Here is a 27,932-nt window from a genome sequence, read left to right as displayed (position 1 = left end):
TCAGGCTCCTGGGGAGACCAGATATAGTGAATGCAGGCTCCTGGGGAGAGCAGATATAGTGAATGCAGGCTCCTGGGGAGAGCAGATATAGTGACTGCAGGCTCCAGGGGAGAGCAGATATAGTGACTGCAGGCTCCAGGGGAGAGCAGATATAGTGACTGCAGGCTCCAGGGGAGAGCAGATATAGTGACTGCAGGCTCCTGGGGAGAGCAGATATAGTGACTGCAGGCTCCTGGGGAGACCAGATATAGTGACTGCAGGCTCCTGGGGAGACCAGATATGGTGACTGCAGGCTCCTGGGGAGAGCAGATATAGTGACTGCAGGCTCCTGGGGAGAGCAGATATAGTGACTGCAGGCTCCTGGGGAGAGCAGATATAGTGAATGCAGGCTCCTGGGGAGAGCAGATATAGTGACTGCAGGCTCCCGGGGAGAGCAGATATAGTGACCTCAGGCTCCTGGGGAGACCAGATATAGTGAATGCAGGCTCCTGGGGAGAGCAGATATAGTGAATGCAGGCTCCTGGGGAGAGCAGATATAGTGACTGCAGGCTCCAGGGGAGAGCAGATATAGTGACTGCAGGCTCCAGGGGAGAGCAGATATAGTGACTGCAGGCTCCAGGGGAGAGCAGATATAGTGACTGCAGGCTCCTGGGTTTTGTAACACTTCAACCACTTGCCGACCGCCCTCCGCAGATATACTGTGGCAGGCTGGCTTGGCTGCAAAAACCGACGTATGGGTACATAAGTTCGCGGGAGCGCTCCCCCCCCCCCATTTGGAAGCGGGGAAGCCAATCCACGGGGCCGGCGACCCCGGTTCCCGCCAGGCACCCGCGATCGCTCCCCGCTGAGAGAGGACATCGGTCTGCTTTTGTAAACACAGCAGACGGTTGTTCTCCCTGGAATGAACACAGAGCGCCTGTGATCCTCCTATTTAGGATCACAGGTCTCTGTGTTGATTTCACAAGTCCCTCCCCAAAACAGCTAGAAAAACACCCCCTAGGCTCGTACTTAACCCTTTTGATCACCCATAAGTTAACCCCTTCCCTGCCAGTGTCATTATTACAGTAACAGTGCATATATTTTTTAGCACTAATTACTGTAGTAATGTCACTGGTCCCCCCAAAAGTGTCAGTTAGGGGTCCGATCTGTCCACTGCAATGTCGCAGTCCCACAGAAAAAATAAATAAAAACCGCAGATCGCTGCAATTACTAGTATAAAAATAAAAATGACATTAATCTTTCCCTTCGTTTGTAGACGCGATAACTTTTGCGCAAACCAATCAAAATACACTTATAGCGATTTCTTTTTTTTACCAAAAACATGTAACCGAATACAAACTGGCCTAAAAGGAGGATGAAAAAATTGAACATTTTTTTTTTTTTTGGGGGGGGGGGGGGGGAATGTTATATAGCAGAAGATAAAGAATATAGCTTTTTTTTTTTTTTTTCAGAATCGTCGCTCTTTTTTTGTTTATAGTACAAAAAATAAAAAAATCGCACAGGATCAAATACCACCAAAAGAAAGCTCTGTTTGTGGGAAAAAAAAGGACAATTGTTTTTTGGGTACAGCGTCGGACAAAGGCGCAATTGTCCGCTAAAGTAACTCAGTGCCGAATCGCAAAAAATGACCTGGTCATTAAGGGGGCAAATGCTTCTGGTTCAGAAGTGGTTAAAAGACAGGAAGTTGGGGCAAAACATTTTTTAAAAATCCCAGTGAGTTCTAAGCCCATCACACCTTCTTTGCACCCAGTGGTCAATACAAACTCCAACTTCTAATCTTCCTATAGCTTTGTCCTATGGAGTTGCTGTAGACAGCTGCCCATCAATCGAATAGCCTGAGACATTCCTTAGCCACGGTATGCCAACGTCTGTTATTGCAACTATTCCAGATAGCAATGCTAAGCACTTAGAATGGAAGTCCTAATTCACATTTGTCATTCCAACTGATAAACATTTCCACAGCTGTCATATGAATGTCCCATTATGTAAGCCAGGCCTAGGCGGTATTCGCTCCATCAACTGCCTTGCAAATAAGAGTGTCAGACCGCCATTACAAGATGGCAAAAAGATTTCCATAAAAGTGCAGACCGCAGAATCGCTAGTCCCCTAGGAGGAGCAGCAAAGAACAATCACTGTACTGCACTACTGACCAGGAAGCACAGAATGTCTAAGTCCAGATCATTTAACCACTTCAATACCGGGCACTTTCACCCCCTTCCAGGCCAATTTTTAGCTTTCAGCGCTGTCCTTTGAATGACAATTGCGACAAAAAAAAAAAAAAAAATTGCAGATCGCCATTACTCGTTAAAAAAAAAAAAAAAAAAACACCAAAAATGACCTAAATCTTTCCCTTAGTTAGTAAACGCAATAACTTTTGCGCAAACCAATCAAAATACGCTTATTGTGATTTTTTTTTACCAAACATAGGTAGCAGAAAACAAATTGGCCAAAAATTTAAAAAATTTTTGATTTTTACATTTTTTTGGGGGGAATTTCATATAAAAAAAAAATGTGAAAAGATATTGTTATGTTTTCAAAATGTACGCTCTTTTTTTGTTTATAGCGTAAAAAAAAAAAAAAAAAAAAAAAAAAAAAAAAAAAAAAAAAATCGCACAGGTGATCAAATACCACCAAAATAAAGATCTGTTTGTGGGAAAAAAAAGGACGTAAATTTTGTTTGGGTATGGCGTCGCACAACCGCGAATTGTGAGTTAAAGTCGCACAGTGCCGAATCGCAAAAAGTGGCCTGGACGTAAGACAGCAAAATCCTCCGGTGGTAAAGTGGTTAAAAAAAAAAAAGTTTTAGTTTCGGTTATGAAACTTGGTACATAAGTAAGTTTTCTCCTTCGCTGATGGCACTGATGAGGCACCACTGGTGGGCACTAGTGAGGAGGCACTAATGGGCACTGATGAGGAACTAATGCGCAGGCACGTGCGAGGGAGGGGGCAGAGGGTGGTTGGACGTAAGTATAGGAAACAAAGGCGGCGCGTGGGCCTAGTGCATTGTCCTCAAAATAGGTTTTATTAAATGGTTTGTGAGTACATTCACCTCCATTTTATACCAATGCTTGCATCATAGCTTACACATCATCTGCTGAAGTCCATATATACGTAAATGGACAATGCTCGAAGATACATCGTCTAACGCGTTTCGAGGTTACCCTCTTCTTCAGAGCCTAAGAGAAGGACACCCCCTGGACTGACTGCCTAGAGCACTTCGGACACATGGCAGAATCATAGCCGGTTCAACGGGGACCAGCCAAGATTCTATCTATGGGCAGACTGGTTGTACCAAAGTCGATCCAGCCTGTCTGATTTTTTCATATGGCATTACTGCCGGCAGCTATAGCATCTAGCAGTAATCATTGTGTTTTGCAGACCGGGAAGGCTCCCTGCCGGAAAGAGACAATAACCGCGGTGAAAGGAAAGATAATCATGTCATCTATGGCAGGGGTCGGGAACCTTTTTGGCTGAGAGAGCCATGAAAACTACATATTTTCAAATGCAATTCCGTGAGAGCCATACACTATATTTCAGGGGTCGGGAACCTTTATTTAATATTGATATTCATGGGCCGCAGCTATACAGTGAGTAGATGGAGCCGTGTGAAAGTGCCTGGAGTCCGGTCAGGAAGAGAGCAGAGCAGGCAGGTATGCAATGAGGCCGGAGTGGTGAAGCGCCTGCAGGCCTGCGAGTGATGGAGGTGAGTATAGGCCCTGAGAAAATGGCGGGCGGCCGAGGAAGGCCTGAGAAGTGGATGTGAGAGGCAGCTTCCGCGTGTCCCCGGGTGTCAGAGGGGAAGGAGATCGTGTCACAGGGAGCGGATGACAGGTCTCCTTACCGGGCGGTGATTGCCAAGGTCCTCAGATGCAGAGCAAACGAGCCGGCGGCGGTACTGCGAGTAGGCCGCGGGGTCTGTAGCGCGGCAATCCGGTCATCCAAAGACGAACTGAGTGTAGCGGTGGGTAGCCCACAAAGTGTACCGTTCATGGGTGCAGAAATCTCCTTGGCACCGGGCGCAGCTATGTGGATGGCACTGGATTGAGTGGTAGACATGGCGGAGCTCTGGGACTACACGTCCGGCGCGGCTCACGTCCGGACACGCCCCCCTTTGTTAAAGTAACAGTAAAATAATTAGAGTTAGTGAAAGCTCTCATTTTCATTTTTTGTGAAAAGTTGAACTTAAACAAGCCATAGATCAGGGGTAGGGAACCTATGGCTCGTGAGCCAGATGCAGCCATCAAAAGAGCCATGTCTGGCTCGCGAGCCACAGGTTCCCTACCCCAGATCTATGGCTTGTTTAAGTTCAACTTTTCACAAAAAATGAAAATGTGAGCTTTCACTAACTAATTATTTTAAGTTAGCAAGTAATATCATCGAAGATGGCCTCCATATTCTCTCATTGCAGGTTTCCATTCTGGCCGTATATATGCTCTCGGTCAGACTTCGTACATCTCATGGTCCAGGGATCCTCAAACTACAGCCCTCCAGCTGTTGGGGAACTACACATCCCATGAGGCATTGTAAAACTCTGACATTCACAGACATGACTAGGCATGATGGGAATTGTAGTTCCTGAACAACTGGAGGGCCATAGTTTGGAGACCCCTGTAATAGTCTATTCTCTATAAAAGATGCCCAACCCAATATTATTCTGCAGATTGTTCAGCAATACTCTATCCCTGTGATCTTGCCTCTAAGCATGACCAAGCTGCTTCAAGAATGAAAACCTTTTTTTAGGACGTTATAAAGACAATTTGAGATCTTTGGATAGAAATACTAAAAAAAAGCCACAATGCAATGGAAAGTGTCCTGCTGGGTCCAGTAAACTTGGAGGGGAAATCGACTTGTAGAAAACAGGTCACTAGCAGCTGTCACAACAATATAAAACCAATGGGGACAAACGCAGATCCCAATATATAAAACCGGGGCCGGTCTCACTGTACTAAGGTTTATTTTTGCCAAAATTTCACCGAAAACTACTGCCAACACAAACTAATATAGAGTTAGACGGCCTTCCTAACTGAATCCAGAAAGGGAAGTGTGCTCAGTTCATTACAAGGCTGTATAGCAGTTAATTAATAAGTGGCAATTACATCAAATACAACAAAAAGGCAAGAGGTCTGCTAATTATTTCAAGATGGTTCTCCGTCTAAGTCAAGAGCCCCGAAAAATGCTGCTTGCCACCAAGATCAGATGAGTTGCGTATGTCTGATTTTTATACCAAATGCATTATAACAGCTTATTATATATACTAGTATATACTTTATCTTTTATGGTTAAAATTAAAGCATAACTCCACGAAAAAAAAAGTTTTTCACAGTGGGGCTGTGCCAAAAATGTAGAGGCTGAGGTTGATATACTGATAGCCTAAAGATTTACTGCTGCTCAGGGGCTCTGGGCTTCAACAAAATGGCAATCTCTGGCAAGAAGAAACCGGAGCAGTGCTGGAGGCAATTTGCAGCACACACTAATTTTAGTAGCATAATTATTAATGTGAAATGTATTTTCCTTGCTAAACACTTTTTTTTAATCAAGTTGTTATGGGTAAAGTTCCACTTTAAGCCCCATTCACACATGAGCAATTCAGGCCACTTTGAAGTGTTTTTCACTTTTTTTGTGCACAAATGTGTTTCCAAGTTTCAGGTGTTTGTTTTGGCCCATGGAAAGCAGTTCATCATATGCCATTGTCATCCTTGTATCTGCCCTGGTTTATTTATTTTTTTTGGTGTGCTATTGGAGCTCTAGAGCCAGGGCCACTATGCCAACTTCTTCCTAGACCCTCGGCTGTTTGCCACAGTTCTTGTAATGGGCAGCACTGGGGTCGAAGAGGGTCTTGTAATGGGCAGCACTGGGGTCGTAGAGGGTCTTGTAATGGGCAGCACTGGGGTCGTAGAGGGTCTTGTAATGGGCAGCACTGGGGTCGTAGAGGGTCTTGTTGGCATAACTGGGATCATAGAGGTTCTTGTTGGCATAACTGGGATCATAGAGGTTCTTGTTGGCATAACTGGGATCATAGAGGTTCTTGTTGGCATAACTGGGATCATAGAGGTTCTTGTTGGCATAACTGGGATCATAGAGGTTCTTGTTGGCATAACTGGGATCATAGAGGTTCTTGTTGGCATAACTGGGGTCATAGAGGTTCTTGTTGGCATAACTGGGGTCATAGAGGTTCTTGTTGGCATAACTGGGGTCATAGATGTTCTTGTTGGCATAACTGGGGTCATAGATGTTCTTGTTGGCATAACTGGGGTCATAGATGTTCTTGTTGGCATAACTGGGGTCATAGATGTTCTTGTTGGCATAACTGGGGTCATAGATGTTCTTGTTGGCATAACTGGGGTCATAGATGTTCTTGTTGGCATAACTGGGGTCATAGACGTTCTTGTTGGCATAACTGGGGTCATAGTTCTTGTGGGCCCTCTCCAGGTGGATGTAGGTCCCCACATCCAGCATGGACACTCCTGAGTCCATTCTGTTCACAGACCTGAGGTTGCTTGGAGTAGGAGACCAGTTTAGTGCAAGCACGAGTTAAAATGCTTCTGCCATGCTTTTCCAGACACGCTTGTTAAAGTCTATGGGGCCAAAAACGCACAATTCTGCCCCCAAAAAAAGCTCAAATACTTTTTTGCATGACAAGCTGCATCATGATGTTTAGGTGTGAGTGGGAACTATGGAGTAGAATAGGAATCTCTATGTTGACCGATGACGCTCTTTGAGAAACGTAACAAATAGACCAGGCGTAAAAGGAGGTACATCAGGGCAAAATAAATATATGCAGTACATCTCTACATGTGTACTTGGCTCCGTATTTCATTTTGTGGGCTGAACATACAAGTCACTGATGTCCTCCACTAGCGAAATTATTATTTGCCTGGATGTAAAGCCCATTCTTTGACTTCCGAGTCACTGATCCAGAACAGGTATGCCGATAAGGACTTTTCTGACCTCCATGCTTTTCCTGGGTCAGTGACTAAGAAAGCATTGAAGCCAGAGGGTCAGAAATACAAACAAGCATTTAAATGATCAACGATAACAGTGCAAATGTTTTTCTCCTGAAGGGTTTTCTTTAAAATTCTGTACACTTTCTTGGGGGTTTAAAGTAAACGGTTCACTTCGCTATTTAGGGCAACGCAACCAGTTCACCTGATAATCTAAACCGTCCATTGTAGATACCTACCTTTTCTGTGCTCTCCTGCCACCCACTTACCCAAGGCCCTATGAAATACCTGGCACCCCAAGCCTCTTTCATGATACAGTGCTGGTCACTTGAGTAGCCAGTTGCCAGGCTAATGAGGCATGGAGATGATCATGACTTCACGACTAAAGCCTAGTACACACGCAACGATTATCAGCCGACTTTTGTCCAGAGTGGTGTTTTGTTGGTTGGAATGTGCCTAGACTGCACACAAATTTTCTCGGCCAACAAAAATCTACTTCAGAAGTGATGTCATGTGCTGGTTTACTTTCCGTGTGTTTTTTCTTCTCTGAGCATGCCCAGTCTTGCTCATCAGATTTTTGTCTGCCGAAATCTGTACTGACTGACGGAAAATCGGCCGTTGTGTTGCCGGCCAACAAAAATTTTATAGCCTGAACACCAATTTTTTTCGGCCGAAAAGTCGGAGTCGGTTGTCGAAAGCATCATACTAACAAGCCGAAAATCAGCCGATCGGACGTTGGCCGAAAATTCCCGGCCAATAATCGATGCGCGTGTACGGGGCATTAGATTCCATATGGTTCTTTACTGGTTGGTGAATGGGACAAATGGAAAGCTAGGTCTCAATGGTGGATAGGGGAAAAAATAACCGGTTCGGTTCCAGGGAGGCTCCTTTAGAACCTCGTACTTCCCCCAAGGTCCCAATGCACCACCAGAGCCCCCAGGAATAATCGGCACTCCAGGGCATGGGAGAACAATGTTAGACTTTCCCCAACTACCACAACCTAGTGCTCGATGCCTAGGCAGCCAACTGCCAAGCCCTGTGTAAGTTTAGAGTAGACTTTCAGTAGGTTGAACCATTTGGTCTCCAATAATAGCATTAGAGCCTGAGCAAACAAATGTCAGATCAAAACACTGTCACACGGGGAGGGTCAGCTTCGACACTGTGCTATACCCAGCATGCACTCCTGTGGTGGGGAGGCAATGGGGGAGTATGGATGGAAGAACATACTTTACTGGATGGGAAGGGAGGGCTAGCAACAGGCACTGTCACCTAGCCCAGGGCTTGACAAAACTGGATTTTGACTTACCGTAAAATCCTTTTCTCTTAAATTCGTTGACGGACACAGTTCTCTCCGATTCATAGGCCTACTGATATGAATCAGAGAGAACTGCATCCGTCAATGAACGATAGAGAAATTGCTTTGAATCTAGAAGCCAGCTAAACAAAAGTTAGGAGGCAGTTTTTTTAACTAACAAATTATATGGATAGAACATGTTTCCTAAGGTGCACACGTTTAAAAAAATAATTTTAGTCCTGAAGATTACATAAAACCCCCAATTATTATATCTTTTCTGAAAGCAGACACTCTAGAGCAGTGATGGCAAACCTTGGCACCCCCAGATGTTTTGGAACTACATTTCCTATGATGCTCATGCACCCTACAGTGCAGTTGAGCATCATGGGAAATATAGTTCCGAAACATCTGGGGTGCCAAGGTTCGCTATCACTGCCCTAGAGAATAAAATAGTGGTAGTTTCAAATTTTTATGTCACATGATATTACCGCAAAGGTCTAGGAAACACAACATTTCAGTAAAAATACAAAAAAAACAAACACACATTAAATGTTAAATTAAGGGAGCACAAAAACGCAATAAATTACCAAATGTTTTGGTAAAATATAAAAGCCGAGGTTGCACCGAGTAAATAGATTCCCAACATGTCAAACCTTAAACATGTCAGTACCCTATATTTTCCATAGACAACACTTTGAAAGCCTCCCTTAGGTCATCAGTTTAGCGTTACAAAGGAGGTTTGGTACTAGAATTATTGCTCTCATCCTGGTATGCGTGGCGATATGTAACGTGTATTGCAATCGATGTTTTCAGGAAAAGGCGCCCCGCCACGTGCACTTATGTTTGTACGTGTAGATGTGGGGGGGGGGGGGGGCTCAATTTGTTTAGTGTTTTCTTGGGGGGGGGGGGGGATTTTATGTGCTTGGGTGTAACTTTAATTTTTTGCAATTAAAATATTTTTTAGTATCCTATGTGATGATTTTTTTTAGTAACAGGTTCTCTTTAATGAGACATTCAAGGGTCTAAAAGACCCTGCATGTCTCCCACTAAATGTAATGCAATGCACATCGCACTGCATTACATTCTTTCCCGGCCTTAATGGCCATGGGAACTGTCAATAGGGGCCCGGAAGTGACGTCAGACATCACTTCGGGGGTCAGCAACAAGAAGTGGAGGAGATGGAATGCGGAACACCTCCCCCTACCAACATTAACAGGGAAGCGGGTACCCCGATTTTGACAGGTGCCTGCTCCCACTTCCGCTGGACTTCTCCTCCCATCCTCCCTCCCTGCAGTCTTCTGGGACATGTGACGGGTCCCAGAAGACTGCTTGACCATTCATGATGCGCAGCGTTGCTCATGCATGCACAGTGGGCACCCGGTTGTGAAGCCGCAAGCTGTCACAGCCGGGTGCGACATGCATTAAAATAAAAAACCTTCTGACTTTTCGCCCCCGTTCACATCAGGCCAATTTGACATGTCAAATCGCATGCCATATTGGAGCCAATTGCCAGCAACGGCACTTCCTGAATCGGTGCAACGCCACCCAAAAGTCGTTTTTGTACTACTTTTGGCAACTTCGGGGATGATTTCAATAGACATCTGCACAGATGTCTGTCAAATCGCCCCTATACTCGCACTGACATGCAGGTTTAAAAATTGTGCGAGTTTAAAACCCGCCCTCAGTGTAAGCGAGGGATACAACTCTTTTAAGGCTAGGTTCACACCTATACCCGTTGTGGTTTGCATTTTTTCATACTTATTTTTGATGCATTTAAAGTTTTTGGGATGTGTGAATGTTGGTAGGAGGAGGTGTCTGCTGTCATGCAGGAAACACACCAAAAACAAATGTACATGCGTTTTTTATGCATTTATATTAAAGTCTATGAAACCAAAAATGCAATCTGCTGTGGGTAAAAAGTTATTGACCGTTTCCAAAAAAACGCACCGGCTGAATATGCACAGATGTGAAAGTGACTTATAGGAAAAACATGTTAAATGGACTGTAGTGCATTTCTGTAAATGTGAAAACATTCTGCAAAACGCATTAGGTGTGAACCAGGCCTAAACCTTGAGAAGCACACAGGGACCACAGGCTACCTGCTCAGCACTTCGGCTCTTCATCCAGGGATTGCTGCAGTGCACCAGTCCACCTCGCTCCCTAGTTGTGTTGGTAATCTGAGAACCCCTGCTTGTGATACAGTACAGAAATTCCCAAACACACCCAATGCAGCCTACTTGCCGTCTCCCAAATAAAGAAAGCAACAGTACTGAAAACTTTCTCAAAGTCACCAATCAGATGAAAACCTCTAGTGAAAGTGTGATGGACGGTGCAGAAATCAGTGAGAGAGGGAAGTTACACAGCACAGAACAAAGAGCTGCAGTGGAGCACAGAATTCTTAAGCCCCGTACACACGTACCGATCGTCGGCCAACCGATCGGCCGTCTTTTGTCCAGGGCTGTCGTGTCTGTTGAAAACTGCAAAAGACTGCACACGAATTTTGTCGGCCAACAACAGCTGACTGCAGAAGTGATGTCATGTGATGGTTAACTTTCCTTGTCTTTTTTCTTTTCTGAGCATGCCCAGTCTTGCAAATCTGCTATCTGTCGGCCGAAATCTATACTGACTGGCGAACAATCGGCCGTTCTGGTGTTGGCCAACAAAAATTTTAATGCCTGCACGACAGATTCTGTTCGGCCGAAAATGCGCTGTCGGCTGGCGGAAGCATCATACTAACAAGCCGACAATCGGCCGATCGGTCGTCGGCCGAATATTTACGGCCGACAATCGGTACGTGTGTACGGGGCTTTAGACTAAAGCCTTATACACACGCATCGATTATTGTCCGGAAATTTTCAGCCAACGTCCGATTTTCGGCTTGTTAGTATGATGCTTTCGACAACCGACTCCGACTTTTCGGCCGAATAAAATCTGGTGTGCAGGCTATAAAATTTTTGTTGGCCGTCAACACAACGGCCGATTTTCCGTCAGTCAGTACAGATTTCGGCAGACAAAAATCTGATGAGCAAGACTGGGCATGCTCAAAGAAGAAAAAACACAACACATGACATCACTTCTGAAGTAGATTTTTGTTGTCCGCGAAAATTTGTGTGCAGTCTAGGCACATTCCAACCAACAAAACACCACTCTGGACAAAAGTCGGACGATCGGTCGGCCAACAATCGGTGCGTGTGTACGAGGCTTAAGGCCGGCCATACACGGTTCAAATGCAGGCCACTTCAGCAAGAACCGGCCGAGTTTCAATCCATTAGTGGGCAGGCTAAATGTACCAAGTTGATCAATCAACGTGGGAACAAGCAGCCAGCCGTATATCACAAACGGCTGCTATAGCCACTAGCGATAATCATGGTCTTCTCCTGGCCAGGACGGCTTTTCCCTGCTGGGAGAAGACAATTTCTCGGCAGTAGTGATTCCCCCGTCAGCACCGTCTGTGTTGATGTGGGAATTGTGCAAATTCCTTTCCTGTTTGCAGGAAAGAAATTTGCACCGTCTATGGCCTGCCTAAGGAAAACTGAGTGGGAATTCATTAGTAGCCACTTGTACCCACCCAACCCACTTGATAGTTGAGTTCCACTTGTTGCCTGGAATTATTCTTATATTAAAAGCATATAATATGCACTCACCAGTCACTTTATGTGGTACACCTGTTCAATTGCTTGGTAACACAAACTGCTAATCAGCTAATCACATGGCAGCAACTCAATGCATTTAGGCATCTAGGATGTGGTGAAGATGATTTGCTGAAGTTCAAACAGAGCATTAAAATGGAGAAGAAAGGGGATTTAAGTGACTTTGGCATGGTTGTTGGTGCCAGACGGGCTGGTCTGATTATTTCAAAAACTGCTGATCTACTTGGATCTTCATACACAACCATCTCTCTGGTTTACAGAGAATGGTCCGAAAAAGAGAAAATATCCAGTGAGCGGCAGTTGTGTGGACAAAAAATGCCTTTTATCAACGTTTCAGGCTGGTGGTGGTGGTGTTGGGGATATTTTCTTGGCACACTTTGGGCACCTTAGCAATTGAGCATTGTTTAAACGCCATGGCCTACCTGAGTATTGTTGCTGACCATGACCATCCCTTTATGACTAGAGGGTACCCATCTTCTGATGGCTCCTTCCAGCAGGATAATGCACCATGTCACAAAGCTCCAATCATCTCACCACTGGTTTCTTCACCATGACAGTGAGGTCCCTGTACCCCATAGCCTCCACAGTCACCAGATCTTAATCCAATAGAGCACCATTGGGATGTGGTTGAACGGGAGGATTGGCATCATGGATGTGCAGCCGACAAATCTGCAGCAACTGCGTGATGCCATCATGTCACTATGGACCAAAATATCTGAGGAATGTTTCCAGCACCTTATTGAATCTATGCCAGGAAGAATGAAGGCCATTCTGAAGGCAAAAGTGGGTCCAACCCAGTACTAGCACGGTGTGCCTAATAAAGTGGTCGGAGAGTGGATACGTTTGTGTATTTATGTCCAGGTAGGCAGGTTTCAGACAAAGTTCCCTTGAAAACAAATATAAATTACTCCTTGCAAAAGAAGAAAGGCATTCTGCATGAATTTTTCTGGAAGTCATAAACACATCTGCAGTACTCCATCTAAAACAACCCAATAGAGGTTCTCAAAATTACTAAAAACCATCAAAATTTTATGTTCTAACACACAAAAAGATCAAAAAATAACACAATGAAAGAATGCAAAACAAACAAGACTTATGTATGACCAGGTTTGAAGATGGGAATGGTCATTTAGGTTCTCACACATAGCAGCAAGTGAAATAATCGATGATGAACATTAATCTTCTAGAGAACGTGTCCTGAGATGCTCCGGATTCAGGTCTCCAAACCAGTCAAACTTAATGCAGAACTTTACCCATAACAACAGGATAAAAGACAATGTTCTTTAGCAAGGAACATACATTCCACATCAGTTGCACTATAAATTGCCTCAGACTTTGCTCCTGTTTCTTCTTGCTGTAGGCTGCCATTTTGCCGACACCCAGACCCCCTGAGCAGCAGCAAATCATAAAGCAGAACTAAACACGATCAATTTAAGAGTTAAAAAAAACAGATACATTCCTGGAATGCTAGGCTTGCTGTCACATTTGCTTGTGTCAACCAAACTGTCAAACCATCAAATGGCTGGTGTCATAACTGATCACATGTGCAGCATCATGGCAGTTGCAGATCGAATAGAAGCAGCTTCCTTGGCTGTAAAGGATAGGAGGGTTTAATGCCGCTTTAGGGCCGCAGTGCCTAAAAATGGAGCACAATTGAGCATGTGCAGAGCAGGGTGAGACAGTATATAACTGTATTTTACACAGTATAGGCACCTATTTTTAGTGTTTTACATAGCTATACCTGCAAAAGGGGCCAGCCTGAAGTGATCAAGCAGGACTTCCTTTTCTGACTAAGGTTACACTTTAAAAGCAACAAAATGGATTTTATTTAAAAATAAATAAAATATCAGAAGGCATTAACAAACCTATGATCACCACCGACAAAGTAGTCAATGCGGTTTTCGAGAGATACATTGACGACATACATGTACTCGCAAGTTTACTTACTAAAGCCATGCAAAGACCAATAAAGATGAGCAAATAGTAACCCACAGAAACCAAAATAATCAGATTTAACTTCCCATGAGCTTAGAGCAGTTTAGTAAAAAAAAAAAAAAAAATCCTGGTAATGAGGACCGGAAGCACTTTTCCCGGCCAGGTCTGGGAAGCATAGATCTCCGCAGCAAATAAAAGGAAGGTATAAAGAAGTAAATCACTCCTAATTATTAATCTACAAAGTGCCAACTCTAAAAAACCTGAACGCTCCCTGCCTTGTAAAGGATCCTCTGCCAGTAAGAGCGCCCAAAACATCTATAGGATCAACATTTCTAGCATTGAGCAGGCAGGGAACACACATGGACCAGGCACAGGCACTTTGAAGAATTGGGTGGGACGCATAGACACAAGTGTTATCAACTCCATTACATTTTTCTATTCTAAAGATTTATGCTTTCTGGATTTGTCCTTTAATGAAGCCGGAATGCACTGTAAGTGGAATTTCATGCATCCGGCCACGCCTGGGAAATATTCCACCCATCCCCTACCTCCACACTAGCAAACCCCCCTTCCATTCCACCGCTGCAGTCAGCAGGTGCTGAGTTTTCATCATTCTGGACGACTATTATGGAAAACAGTCTGCAATTAAAGAGAAAATGGATCTACTATGTAATAACCAACTGTTTGGCTAGTAACATTATAGTTCAGTTGATGTAATGAGCTACACAATAAGTTACTGGCTCGTAAGTTTGTAATTCGGTTGCTGTTACTAGCTACACAGTAAGTTACGGGAATCATGTCATCTTCAAATCACAGGGTTAATGCTCACATGGGTAGTGCCAACTACACCAGCCTTACGACAAGCCTCTCTTGACCAACTAGACCAGCCTCTCTCAACCAACTTGACCAGCCTCTCTCAACCAACTTGACCAGCCTTCAAACAGCCTCTCTCAACCAACTTGACCAGCCTTCGACAAGCCTCTCTCAACCAACTTGACCAGCCTTCGAACAGCCTCTCTCAACCAACTTGACCAGCCTTCGAACAGCCTCTCTCAACCAACTTGACCAGCCTTCGAACAGCCTCTCTCAACCAACTTGACCAGCCTTCGACAAGCCTCTCTCAACCAACTTGACCAGCCTTCGACAAGCCTCTCTCAACCAACTTGACCAGCCTCTCTCAACCAACTTGACCAGCCTCTCTCAACCAACTTGACCAGCCTCTCTCAACCAACTTGACCAGCCTCTCTCAACCAACTTGACCAGCCTTCGAACAGCCTCTCTCAACCAACTTGACCAGCCTCTCTCAACCAACTTGACCAGCCTCTCTCAACCAACTTGACCAGCCTTTCTCAACCAACTTGACCAGCCTCTCTCAACCAACTTGACCAGCCTCTCTCAACCAACTTGACCAGCCTCTCTCTACCTTTCTGAGGTTTGAGGAAGGCTTTAAAACATCTTTTTGGTCTCAGGGAACCTCTCCTTATAATTAGTATAGCTGCAGCTCTCGATACATTAGTGTGATGGACACTTACATTGGTGGCCATTGAGAAGAATGTCCCTTACATTAGTGGTCATTGTGACAACTGCTCCTTACATTGGTGGCCACGGAGAAGAATCCCCCCCCCCCAACAGAGAGCTAAAAAGAGTATAGTGTAATTGGTTACTTATCTGAAAGGCAGATTGCTCATGGAACCCCTAGAAAACTCTAGAGGAACCCTGGCTGAGATACTGGAGAAGACCTTAAAGTTTAGATGGCAGCTATAAACTTTGAGGAGCATTGGCTACCTGGTTCCTGGGATTTGACCAGCCCGGATGTAAAATAATGAGTTAAAAAAGATGTTCAACGCAGGAGGCAGCAATAGTTACAGAAACATTACACAGGGAACAGATCTGTGGTGGGACATGTCTATCATAATCCATAACATCTATGCCCATCAACCAAAAAATAAAGCCAACCAAATAAAAAAGCCGACTAAACTACCTCTGGTCCAGTCTTAGTGCTGATGTATATAAACAAATCAAGTTTTATCTTGTATAATGAAACATCTTCAATATTACAGAACAAGTCCAGTTGAATGGGACTAACTACTACTAGATATACTATGATCCAGACCAAGGAGAACCTTCCCAGACATCTCTAGTACTTGTCACCCTTGTCACCCTTGACAGCCTCACCAGGGGTTGAGCTTCTTTGCACCTGTTTTTAGTAAATTCCTCATCATCTGCCCTTTCCAACTTTTAGCTCACAAGATCAACTTGGGCGTAAACAGTTTGGGGAGGGTTAATTTAGCAGACCTCAAGGCTGGATTCTGTCTCCATTTGACCGCATTAAATCTGCAGAACTGTAATTAACCACCCCCACCGCCTTCATTACAGGGCACCATGACAAGCAGTAAGCTGGCTACACTCGGGTTGCCATTACAGTGCTCGGAGGTTTAATATTAGAGCAGTAAATCAGGGAGAAGGCACCGTTTACCAAACACAAGGGGCATTTAAGCAGTACCCCCCTACACCCACCCTTGGGGTGGGGTTAGGATGGACACCCCCCAGCCGATGCCCAAGTAAGCAGCAAAGGAGCACATTGGGGTTTGTCAGTTTGCTGCAGAGTGCTGCATCATCCTCAGCAGCAGCGCATGGAAACCTTGTGCTGCATTGAATGTTAGACACCCAGGTGATCCTTTCCCAGACGAAGGCTTGGGGATGGCTAATGTGTCCCCCTCCCCCACTTAACTCATGATGTACCAATGGCAAGACCCTCTCCCCATACTGTGCCAGTGGCATGACTTGTGTCCCCTGTTAACCCATGTTTAGCCAATGGCAAGACCCTCTTCCCATATTGTATACCCTGTTAACCCATGTTGTGCCAATGGCAAGACTCGTGCCCCCCCCCCCCCTTGATTAACCCATGCTGTGCCAATGACATACCCTATGTCCATGTGCTAATTTGCATTACATGGGTCCCATGTTTAACCCATGATGTTTCAATGGTATGACCTGAGTCCCCCTCGTAACCCATGCTGTGCCAACAGCAAGACCTATGTCCCCCCCCCCCTCTTTGAACCCATGCTGTGCTAATGACATGCCCCCGTGTTAACCCATGCTGTGAGAGCTGTGTCCCCAGTTAACCCATGTTAAGCTAAAAGCATGACCTGTGCCCCTCCCATTAACCCATGCTGTACCAACGACATGGCTTGTGTCCCCCATTAACCTATACTGTGACATTGGCATGACTTGTGTCCCCTGTTAACCCATGCTGTACAAATGGCAAGACTCGCACCCCCCACCCCTTGTTAACCCATGCCACACCAACAGTATAACCTGTTGTCGTCGTCCCCCGTTAATACATGCTATGCCAATGGCTTGATCTGTGTCCCTTTGTAAAGCTGCTCTTTGCCAATGGCACGTGCCCCATGTCCAACATTAACCCATGCTGTTGTGCCAATTAATAGCTTGACCTGTACCCCCCCCCCCCCCTCCTGTTAACCCATGTCATCACCATGACCTGAGTCCCCCCATTAACCCATGCCGCACAAACACCATGACCTAGGTCCCCCATTAACCCATGCCTCACCAAGACCCGAATCCCCCCATTAACCCATGCCTCACCATGACCTGCGTCCCCCTATTAACCCATGCCTAACCATGACCTGAGTCCCCCTATTAACCCATGCCTAACCATGACCTGAGTCCCCCTATTAACCCATGCCACACCATAACCTGAGTCCCCCTATTAACCCATGCCACACCATGACCTGAGTCCCCTATTAACCCATGCCACACCATGACCTGAGTCCCCTATTAACCCATGCCACACCATAACCTGAGTCCCCTATTAACCCATGCCACACCATGACCTGAGTCCCCTATTAACCCATGCCACACCATGACCTGAGTCCCCTATTAACCCATGCCACACCATGACCTGAGTCCCCCTATTAACCCATGCCACACCATGACCTGAGTCCCCCTATTAACCCATGCCTCACCAACACCGTGATCTGAGTCCCCCTATTAACCCATGCCGCACCAACACCATGATTTGCTCCACCCCATCTCCCAGTTACACCACCATTCACCTGTCCAATGCAAAAGCTGCAACTTCCAAAATCCCACATTTTGCTGCAATTTCCCATCATCACCATACAATACACAGGGGCGGAGAATAGGAGATTGCTGGGTGATCAGACACTGGGGCTCAGTGATGAAGAATAGGGATGAGGGATGAAGAATAGGGATGAAGAATGAAGAATAGGGATGAAGAATGAAGAATAGGGATGAAGAATGATGAAGATTAGGGGTGAAGATTAGGGGTGAGTGATGAAGATTAGGGATGAGTGATGAAGAATAGGGATGAATATTAGGGAGGAGTGCTCCCCCATCCATCCATCCACACACACAGGACCACGCCTGTCCTCCATCCCCGGACCGTTATTCTAGCAGAATGCAGAACCTTCCCGCCGCCCGGTCTCCCCCCTCCCCCCCATAGGAGGGGGACCGATTTGCTGCAATGATACAGCCGGGACATCCATCCCCCCAGCAGCAGTGCAGAGCACCCATGCATGCCCTTCCCCACCATAGGCGATGCATCGTACCTGGAGGGCGGTGAAGTGTGGAGCGGTCGGGGCAGGCAGCCGCCGGAGCTCTGATCACGGATGAAATGAAGGGAGTGACCGAAGGAATCCGCAGCCTCCGACACAGCAACAGCTGCACTGATTCTTCCCGGAGAGGGGCGGGGACAGACAGTGCCCGCAACCGCCGCCACAGCGACATCTACAGGAGGCTGCGGGGTACTGCGGGGAGCACGGAGGAACGCCCCGCCCCTCTGTCAGCAGAGGGCTCCACCCCTCCCCCCATCACTCCCCTGCAGCACTGGGATCTCATCAATACTGCTCAGCAGATGCACCTTCCAGTGTATGGGTGGAGGCAGGATAATGGATCTAATTCAAGGATCATCACTGTGCAGCAGATGCATCATCCAATGCATGGCTGGAGGCAGGATAATGGACTTCTGCAGCGATTATAACATCACTGTCCAACAGATGCATCATCCAATGTATGGGGTGGACCTTCTGCAGGGATCATATCATCACTGTCTAGCAGATACATCATGCAATGCATGGGTGGAGGCAGGATAATGGATCTTCTGCAGGGATCTCATCATTACTGCCCAACAGATGCATCATCCAATGCATGGGGTGGAGGAAGACTAATGGATCTTCTGCAGGGATCATATTATCATTGTCCAGCAGATGCATCACCCAATGCATGGCTGGAGAGAGAATGATGGGCCTTCTGCAGGGATCTCATCATCCTTGTCTAGCAGATACATCATCCAATGCATGGGTGGAGGCAGGATAATGGATCTTCTGCAGGGATCTCATCATCACTGCCCAACAGATGCATCATCCAATGCATGGCTGGAGGGAGAATGATGGGCCTTCTGCAGGGATCATATCATCACTGCCCAACAGATGCTTCATCCAAAGCATTGGTGGAGGCAGGATGATGGAGTTCTGCAGGGATTCATTGCATGGGGTGGAGGCAGGTTGGTGGTCTTCTGCAGGGATCATTTTATCACTGCCCAGCAGATGCATCATCCAATGCTTTGGGTGGAGACAGACTGATTGACCTTCTGCAGGGATCATATCATCACTGTCTAGCAGATACATCATCCAATGCATGGGTGGAGGCAGGATGCTGGATCTTCTGCAGGGATCTCATCATCACTGCCCAACAGATGTATCATCCAATGCATGGGGTGAAGGCAGACTAATGGACCTTCTGCAGGGCTCATATTATCATTGTCCAGCAGATGCATCATCCAATGCATGGCTGGAGGGAGAATGATGGGCCTTCTGCAAGGATCATATCATCACTGCCTAACAGATGCATCATCCAAAGCATTGGTGGAGGCAGGATGGTGGACTTCTGCAGGGATTTATTGCATGGGGTGGAGGCAGGATGGTGGTCTTCTGCAGGGATCATTTTATCACTGCCCAGCAGATGAGTCATCCAATGTATGGGGTGGAGGCAGGATGATGGACTTATGCAGGGATCATATCATCACTGCCCAGCAGATGCATGATCCAATGGATAGTGTATAGGCAGACTGATGGATCTTCTGCAGGGATCATATCATCACTGTCCAGCAGATGCATCATCCAATGTATGGGGTGGAGGCAGACTGATGGACCTTCTGCAGGGATCATATCATTATTGTCCAGCAGATGAATAATCCAATACATGGCTGGAGGCAGGATGGTGGTCTTCTAGGGATCATTTTATCACTGCCCAGCAGATGCATCATCCGATGCATGGGGTGGAGGCAGGATGATGGACTTCTGAAGATATCATATCATCACTGCCCAGCAGATGCATCATGCAATGCATGGGAGGAGGTAGAATCATGGACCTTCTGCAGGGATCATATAATAACTGCTCAGCAGATGCAACATCCAGTGCATGGATGGAGACAGGATGATGGATCTTCTGCAGGAAGCTTATCACCACTGCCAAGCTGTTTCATCCCCCAATGCATGGATGGAGGCAGGCTGATGGACCTTCTGCAGGTATATCATCACTGCCCAGCAGATGCATAATCCAATGCATGGGTAGAGGCAGGATGCTGGATCTTCTACAGGGATTTCATCATCGCTGCCCAGCTGATGCATCATCCAATGCATGACTGGAGTCAGAATGATGTTCCTTCTGCAGGGATCATATCATCACTGCCCAGCAGATGCATGATCCAATGGATAGTGTGTAGGCAGACTGATGGACCTTCTGCAGGGATCGCATCATCACTGTCCAGCAGATGCATCATGCAATGCATGGGAGGAGGTAGAATAATGGACCTTTTGCGGGGATCATATAATAACTGCCCAGCAGATGCAGCATCCAGTGCATGGGTGGAGGCAGGATGATGGATCTTCTGCAGGAAGCTCATTCTCACTACCCAGCTGTTTCATCACCCAATGCATGGGGTGGAGGCAGACTAATGGACCTTCTGCAGGACTCATATTATCATTGTCCAGCAGATGCATCATCCAATGCATGGCTGGAGGGAGAATGATGGGCCTTCTGCAAGGATCATATCATCACTGCCTAACAGATACATCATCCAAAGCATTGGTGGAGGCAGGATGGTGGACTTCTGCAGGGATTTATTGCATGGGGTGGAGGCAGGATGGTGGTCTTCTGCAGGGATCATTTTATCACTGCCCAGCAGATGCATGATCCAATGGATAGTGTATAGGCAGACTGATGGATCTTCTGCAGGGATCATATCATCACTGTCCAGCAGATGTATCATCCAATGTATGGGGTGGAGGCAGACTGATGGACCTTCTGCAGGGATCATATCATTATTGTCCAGCAGATGCATAATCCAATACATGGCTGGAGGCAGGATGGTGGTCTTCTGCAGGGATCTCATCATTACTACCCAGCAGTTGCATCATCCAATGCATGGGAGGAGGTAGACTGATGGACCTTCTGCAGGGATCATATCATCACTGTCTAGCAGATGCATCGTGCAATGCATGGGAGGAGGTAAAATAATGGACCTTCTGCAGGGATCATATAATCACTGTCCAGCAGATGTGCCATCCAGTGCATGGGTGGAGGCAGAATGATTGATCTTCTGTAGGAAGCTCATCATCGCTGCCCAACAGATGCATCACCTAATGCATGGGTAAAGGCAGGCCGATGGACCTTCTGCAGGGATCATAGCATCATCCAATGTATGGGGTGGAGGCAGACTGATGGACCTTCTGCAAGGATCATATCATCACTGCTTAGCAGGTGCATCATCCAATGCATGGGTGGAGGCAGACTAAAGGACCTTCACCAGGGAGCTCATCATCACTGCTCAGCAGATGCATCATGTAATGCAGGGATCCTCAAACTACGGCCCTCCAGCTGTTGCGGAACTACACATCCCATGAGGCATTGTAAAACTCTGAGATTCACAGACATGACTAGGCATGATGTGAATTGTAGTTCCTGAACAACTTGAGGGCCATAGTTTGAAGACCCTTGATTTAATGCATGGGGTGGAAGCAGAATGATGGACCTTCTGGACACCGGTGTAAGTCTCAGAAGAAGGACAGAAGCAGCAGACATTTCTTTTGCTTTAATTTGTTCCTGAGCTGCTGACTTCTTCAAGATGCCTCTGAGCTGCTTTTGCATTCATAATACCTAAGGATGTGTCTAACGTGCACCATTTTCATACGATTTGCGTACGAGAAATATTGGATACAAAAGACTACGCATGGTCAGAAACAACAAATAACAAGAAAAAAACCTTTGTCGTACAATCATTTTTCGTACATTATTTCTACCCTCAATTCCGACTTGCTGTGAAACATCAAGGAAAACCAGCCGATCGTTCACCCGATTTTCTTATAGTGTGTACCCCACTTTACAATTGCGTTGTTTGTGAAAACAAATCTGTGATCCTCCTGCCTCTTGAATGCCTGTTTTTTTTTTACTAATCACAGCACAGCCAGGGCAGCAGTTGCGCACGTGCGCGCCAGCAGCGGGTGCGCACGTGCGCGTCCCCTATCCGGAAGTGTAGTTCATGTATCGGATATGTGATCTAGCTCAGGGATACCACTTTGCCGCCGTACATGCCCGTTAGGCGGTTGGCAAGCCTTTAACCACTTATGCCCCGGAGGATTTGGCTGCTTAAAGACCAGGGGGTATTTTGCGATTTGGCACTGCGTGATTTTAACGGACAATTGCGCGGTCGTGCAAAGCTGTACCTAAACTAATTTGACGTCCTTTTTTTCCCACAAACAGAGCTTTCTTTTGGTGGTATTTGATCACCTGTGCGATTTTTTGATCATGCGCTATAAACAAAAAAAGAGCGTCAATTTTGCAAAAATGACAATATTTTTCAAATTTTTTTATATGAAATTCCCCAAAAAAAAATGTAGAAATCAAAATTTTTTAACATTTTCGGCCAATTTGTTTTATGCTACATATGTTTGGTAAAAAAAATCGCAAAAAGCCTATTTTGATTGGTTTGCGCAAAAGTTATCGCGTTTACTAACAAAGGGAAAGATTTTTGTCATTTTTGTTGTTTTTTTTTTTAACGCGTAATGGCGGCGATCTGCGATTTTTTTTGCAGTACTGCGACATTGGGGCGGACAGATCGGACCCTTGACTGACATTTTTGACACTTTTGGGGTTACCAGTGACATTTCTACAGTAATCAGTGCTATATATATGCACTGTTACTGTAAAATTACACTGGCAGTGAAGGGGTTAACTTTATTTGAGAGGGAGGGGTGGTGTGTGTCCCTAGGGGTGTGATTCTTACTGTGATTGGCTGTGGCTTGAGCTGTAGGAACAATGATCAACGGTCCTACATAGTAGAACCGTATGATCATCGTTTCTACACAGAGGAGAATGACAGGCGGCTTCTTTACACCAGCTGCCTGACTTTCTCCCTCTCCCCCGACGATCGCTGAGTGACCGCACGCGCAGGGGGGTCCGTGACCGCGCGCTCGCTCCCCAGAGCCTCACAGGCTAGTGGCGTACCGATACGTCACTCTGCCTGTGAGGGGCTGACCGCCGCAGTATATCTACTTGCGGCGGTCGGCAAGTGGTTAAAGTAAAACTAAAAGGAAAACTTTTTTAGTTTTGGATAGAGTAAGGGAAGGTTATAACCCCTCTAATTTATTTTTTCCCCACCTGTGTCCCATTGGGGAGATTTCCCTTCACTTCCTACCCCATAGACAGCACAGAAAGTGAGGGAAACCCCATTGGAAGATTTCCCCTCTACTCCCCTCCCAGAATTTGGGATTTACATTCACTTTCTGTGATAACAGTAAGCTGGACAAATAGAAAGACGCTCGTAATATATCCATCCAGTATCACACCCTTTTGTTTCCTTTGTCGGGATTGCGCAGCTAACGGTGACACTGTCAACAGCCAGTAGAAGAGACAATCAGCAATCTCTTCTACTAGCAATAAAAAAACACTCTTTTAGGCCTTTTTCATATGGTTTCCTGAGCCTGGGTAACATAAATTCCAGCATGTACTCAGGTATAGCCACTGTATGCTAACTATTGTTCGAAATCCAATTCCACCTGTGTTGCATATCATTCAAATGGGTTATAGATCTATTATTCCTATCAGAAGACATTCATTGGAAAATAAAACGTAGCCACCATAAACGCCTTTTTGATTTGGCGCACCTGGAATATATTTAGTTCATTTAACCAGTTGAGGACACTGCACACCTTACCCAAAAAAAGTAATTAAAGTACACAGAATGTGTAGTACATCCATTCCTTGTCCCTCTGCTGTGATTCCCCCTCCCAATCATCGGCAATTCTCGGCTGTGAAAATGAAACCAGGAGTTGCTGTGTGCATAGAGCAGCTCTAACAACTTCTGTCAAAAAAGAAACCATCTGATTCTTGTATATCAACAATCTTCAGATGTGATAGAGAGAGATACAAAGAAACATTGTTACTTTTATATCTACTTTGTTGCATTCATCTGCAGTTCAAAGAGATGAGTTTCTGTTTGCAGATAATGTCATTTATAAGCAACCTGACAAGTAAAAAGGTTTTTGTAGTACACCCCTTTAGGGGCATCAGATGAACTAATGGCGATTTTTCCACTGCATGGAACCGAACGGTTCGGCTCGCTTTTGTGCTTTTCCACTGCTGGTACCGCATGGTACGGTGTAGGAACGGTTCGGTACGGTACGGCGGCGCTTTTCCACTGCATGGAACCGAACGGTACGGCTCTCAAAAACAGTACCACCTCGATTGTGGCTCCAAGAGGTACCATACCCGGTACCATATCCCACAATCCTTTGCATGCAGTCACTACTAGCCACTGATTGGTCAGAGAATCCCACCCACCCCGTTGTTATCCCACCCACTTAACTTTAGTACTACTTTCGTGGAAAAGCAAACCATACCAAACCGTACCGAACCGTTCCAACACCGTACCATGCGGTACCAGCAGTGGAAAAGCAAACCGGGCCAAGCAGGGCCGAGTAGAGCCGAGCCGGTACTTGCAGTGGAAAAGTGCCATTAGATCCCACACTCTTGACAGCCAAGCACACTGCACAGTCACTCCAGAGTCAGAGAACAGTCCGGTACTTTGTTGGGTTTTTTTGTTTTGCCTTACTGAGGGGATATACAGTGCTTTGCGAAAGTATTTGGCCCCCTTGAACTTTGCGACCTTTTGCCACATTTCAGGCTTCAAACATAAAGATATAAAACTGTAACTTTTTTGTGAAGAATCAACAAGTGGGACACAATCATGAAATGGAACGAAATTTATTGGATATTTCAAACTTTTTTAACAAATAAAAAACTGAAAAATCGGGCGTGCAAAATTATTCAGCCCCCTTAAGTTAATACTTTGTAGCGCCACCTTTTGCTGCGATTACAGCTGTAAGTCGCTTGGGGTATGTCTCTATCAGTCTTGCACATCGAGAGACTGAAAATTTTGCCCATTCCTCCTTGCAAAACAGCTCGAGCTCAGTGAGGTTGGATGGAGAGCGTTTGTGAACAGCAGTTTTCAGTTCTTTCCGCAGATTCTCGATTGGATTCAGGTCTGGACTTTGACTTGGCCATTCTAACACCTGGATATGTTTATTTGTGAACCATTCCATTGTAGATTTTGCTTTATGTTTTGGATCATTGTCTTGTTGGAAGACAAATCTCCTTCCCAGTCTCAGGTCTTTTGCAGACTCCATCAGGTTTTCTTCCAGAATGGTCCTGTATTTGGCTCCATCCATCTTCCCATCAATTTTAACCATCTTCCCTGTCCCTGCTGAAGAAAAGCAGGCCCAAACCATGATGCTGCCACCACCATGTTTGACAGTGGGGATGGTGTGTTCAGGGTGATGAGCTGTGTTGCTTTTACGCCAAACATAACGTTTTGTATTGTTGCCAAAAAGTTTGATTTTGGTTTCATCTGACCAGAGCACCTTCTTCCACATGTTTGGTGTGTCTCCCAGGTGGCTTGTGGCAAACTTTAAACTACACTTTTTATGGCTATCTTTAAGAAATGGCTTTCTTCTTGCCACTCTTCCATAAAGGCCAGATTTGTGCAGTATACGACTGATTGTTGTCCTATGGACAGAGTCTCCCACCTCAGCTGTAGATCTCTGCAGTTCATCCAGAGTGATCATGGCCCTCTTGGCTGCATCTCTGATCAGTCTTCTCCTTGTATGAGCTGAAAGTTTAGAGGGACGGCCAGGTCTTCGTAGATTTGCAGTGGTCTGATACTCCTTCCATTTCAATATTATCGCTTGCACAGTGCTCCTTGGGATGTTTAAAGCTTAGGAAATCTTTTTGTATCCAAATCCGGCTTTAAACTTCTCCACAACAGTATCTCGGACCTGCCTGGTGTGTTCCTTGTTCTTCATGATGCTCTCTGCGCTTTAAACGGACCTCTGAGACTATCACAGTGCAGGTGCATTTATACAGAGACTTGGTTACACACAGGTGGATTCTATTTATCATCATTAGTCATTTAGGTCAACATTGGATCATTCAGAGATCCTCACTGAACTTCTGGAGAGAGTTTGCTGCACTGAAAGTAAAGGGGCTGAATAATTTTGCACGCCCGATTTTTTCAGTTTTTTATTTGTTAACAAAGTTTGAAATATCCAATAAATTTCGTTCCAGTTCATGATTGTGTCCCACTTGTTGTTGATTCTTCACAAAAAAGTACAGTTTTATATCTTTATGTTTGAAGCCTGAAATGTGGCAAAAGGTCGCAAAGTTCAAGGGGGCCGAATACTTTCGCAAGGCACTGTAACTTGCATAGGAGTTGGGAAAATGATGGTATGTCCACTTGATGTCAAAGAACTTCAGGGACAACTTCTCCTATATACAGTCTATAGACACTTCTCACTTCCTCCAGCACACTTGCTTGAAAAATCCCAGCTGGCACACTGTTGTAGATCTGACAAAGCACAGATTTGGAGCAAAAGCCTGTTATAGAGAGGAACCTGAGGCCCCTTTCAGTGTGTAGCAAATTACAGTGACCAGCTTGATCACTTCTGTGGCTACTGATCCCAGCACCACCTCTTCAGGCACTGCCAGCCCGCCTTGCTGCAGCTTCCCCTTCCACTAGCCATCCTGGCTACTTCTCTACAGTCCTCCCAGACTGACACTCTCTCTCTCCACAGTCCTCCCAGACTGACACTCTCTCTCTCTCCACAGTCCTCCCAGACTGACACTCTCTCTCTCTCCACAGTCCTCCCAGACTGTTCATTCACCAGCCCACCCGGCTGACTTATTAGGAGACTATCTGGACGTGCTGACCTGCTCCCCGGTATGTCAGCCATCAAGATTGGCTGACATACCTCTACCTTTACCAACTGAACTATGTCCCACTTTTAGAAAAAATTATTAAAGAACTGGAATTGTGGATGACTCTACCCCTCTCGTTTTTCGGAAGGTGCCACCTGGTCAAAATGGTCAGCTTCCCACGTCTGCTTTACCCCCTCCAAACCCTCCCTTTCCTCCTCAAACATAAAGATATTAACACTCTGAATTAGGCCGTTACGGCTTTCCTCTGGAATAAGAGGAGACCCAGGATTTCCATTGCCAAACTGCACCTTCCGAAGAGCGAGGGGGGAGCTGGCTTGCCCAATATTAGGTTGTATAATTTGTCTTGCCTCCTACGTTATGGCCTGGATTGGATCACCGAATTCTCAACCTACTCCAATTACCACATTGAAACTCAACTAGCCTACCCATTGTGCCTACCCGGCCGGAGTGCTACATAGCACCTTTACAGCTTTGCCCACGTACCTTCAACGACATGTTCTCTTTCGAGACACTATGATAGCATGGAGGGAAGTAAGAAAACATCTGGGAGTTCCCTCAACAATCTCCAAGCACTTGCCCCTCCATGGCAATCCATTATTTCTGCAATTTATGGACTATGCAGCATTCCAACTCTGGGAGCAGAATGGATTGAAACTGGGTCATTCTTTAGTCCGATCCTCGGATCTTTCCATCAAACCATACACGGAACTTGCAGGGGAATACCACTTGCCCTCGTCCCATCAGCTATACTATCATCAGGCAATAGCCTATGTTAAATCTTGTTCACCCAGCACTGCT

The 27,932-nt window shown here is 45.8% G+C and overlaps 1 protein-coding gene across 3 annotated transcripts in view; it reads right to left on the bottom strand.

Annotated features, from left to right (window-relative positions):
- The window catches only part of SPTBN1 (spectrin beta, non-erythrocytic 1), a 344,310-nt gene extending 325,740 nt beyond the window's left edge, over positions 1-18,570 (bottom strand). For all 3 annotated transcript variants that reach the window (XM_082249276.1, XM_082249278.1, XM_082249279.1), the window contains exon 1: positions 18,413-18,570. The gene's annotated coding sequence lies outside the window, so the exon portion shown is untranslated. The remainder of the gene's footprint in view (positions 1-18,412) is intronic.
- Positions 18,571-27,932: the final 9,362 nt, after the last annotated feature.

Source organism: Pelophylax lessonae (assembly GCF_965119305.1).
Source record: "Pelophylax lessonae genome assembly, chromosome: 3".
NCBI lineage: Eukaryota > Metazoa > Chordata > Amphibia > Anura > Ranidae > Pelophylax > Pelophylax lessonae.
This window is presented reverse-complemented; position numbering and strand designations above follow the sequence as displayed.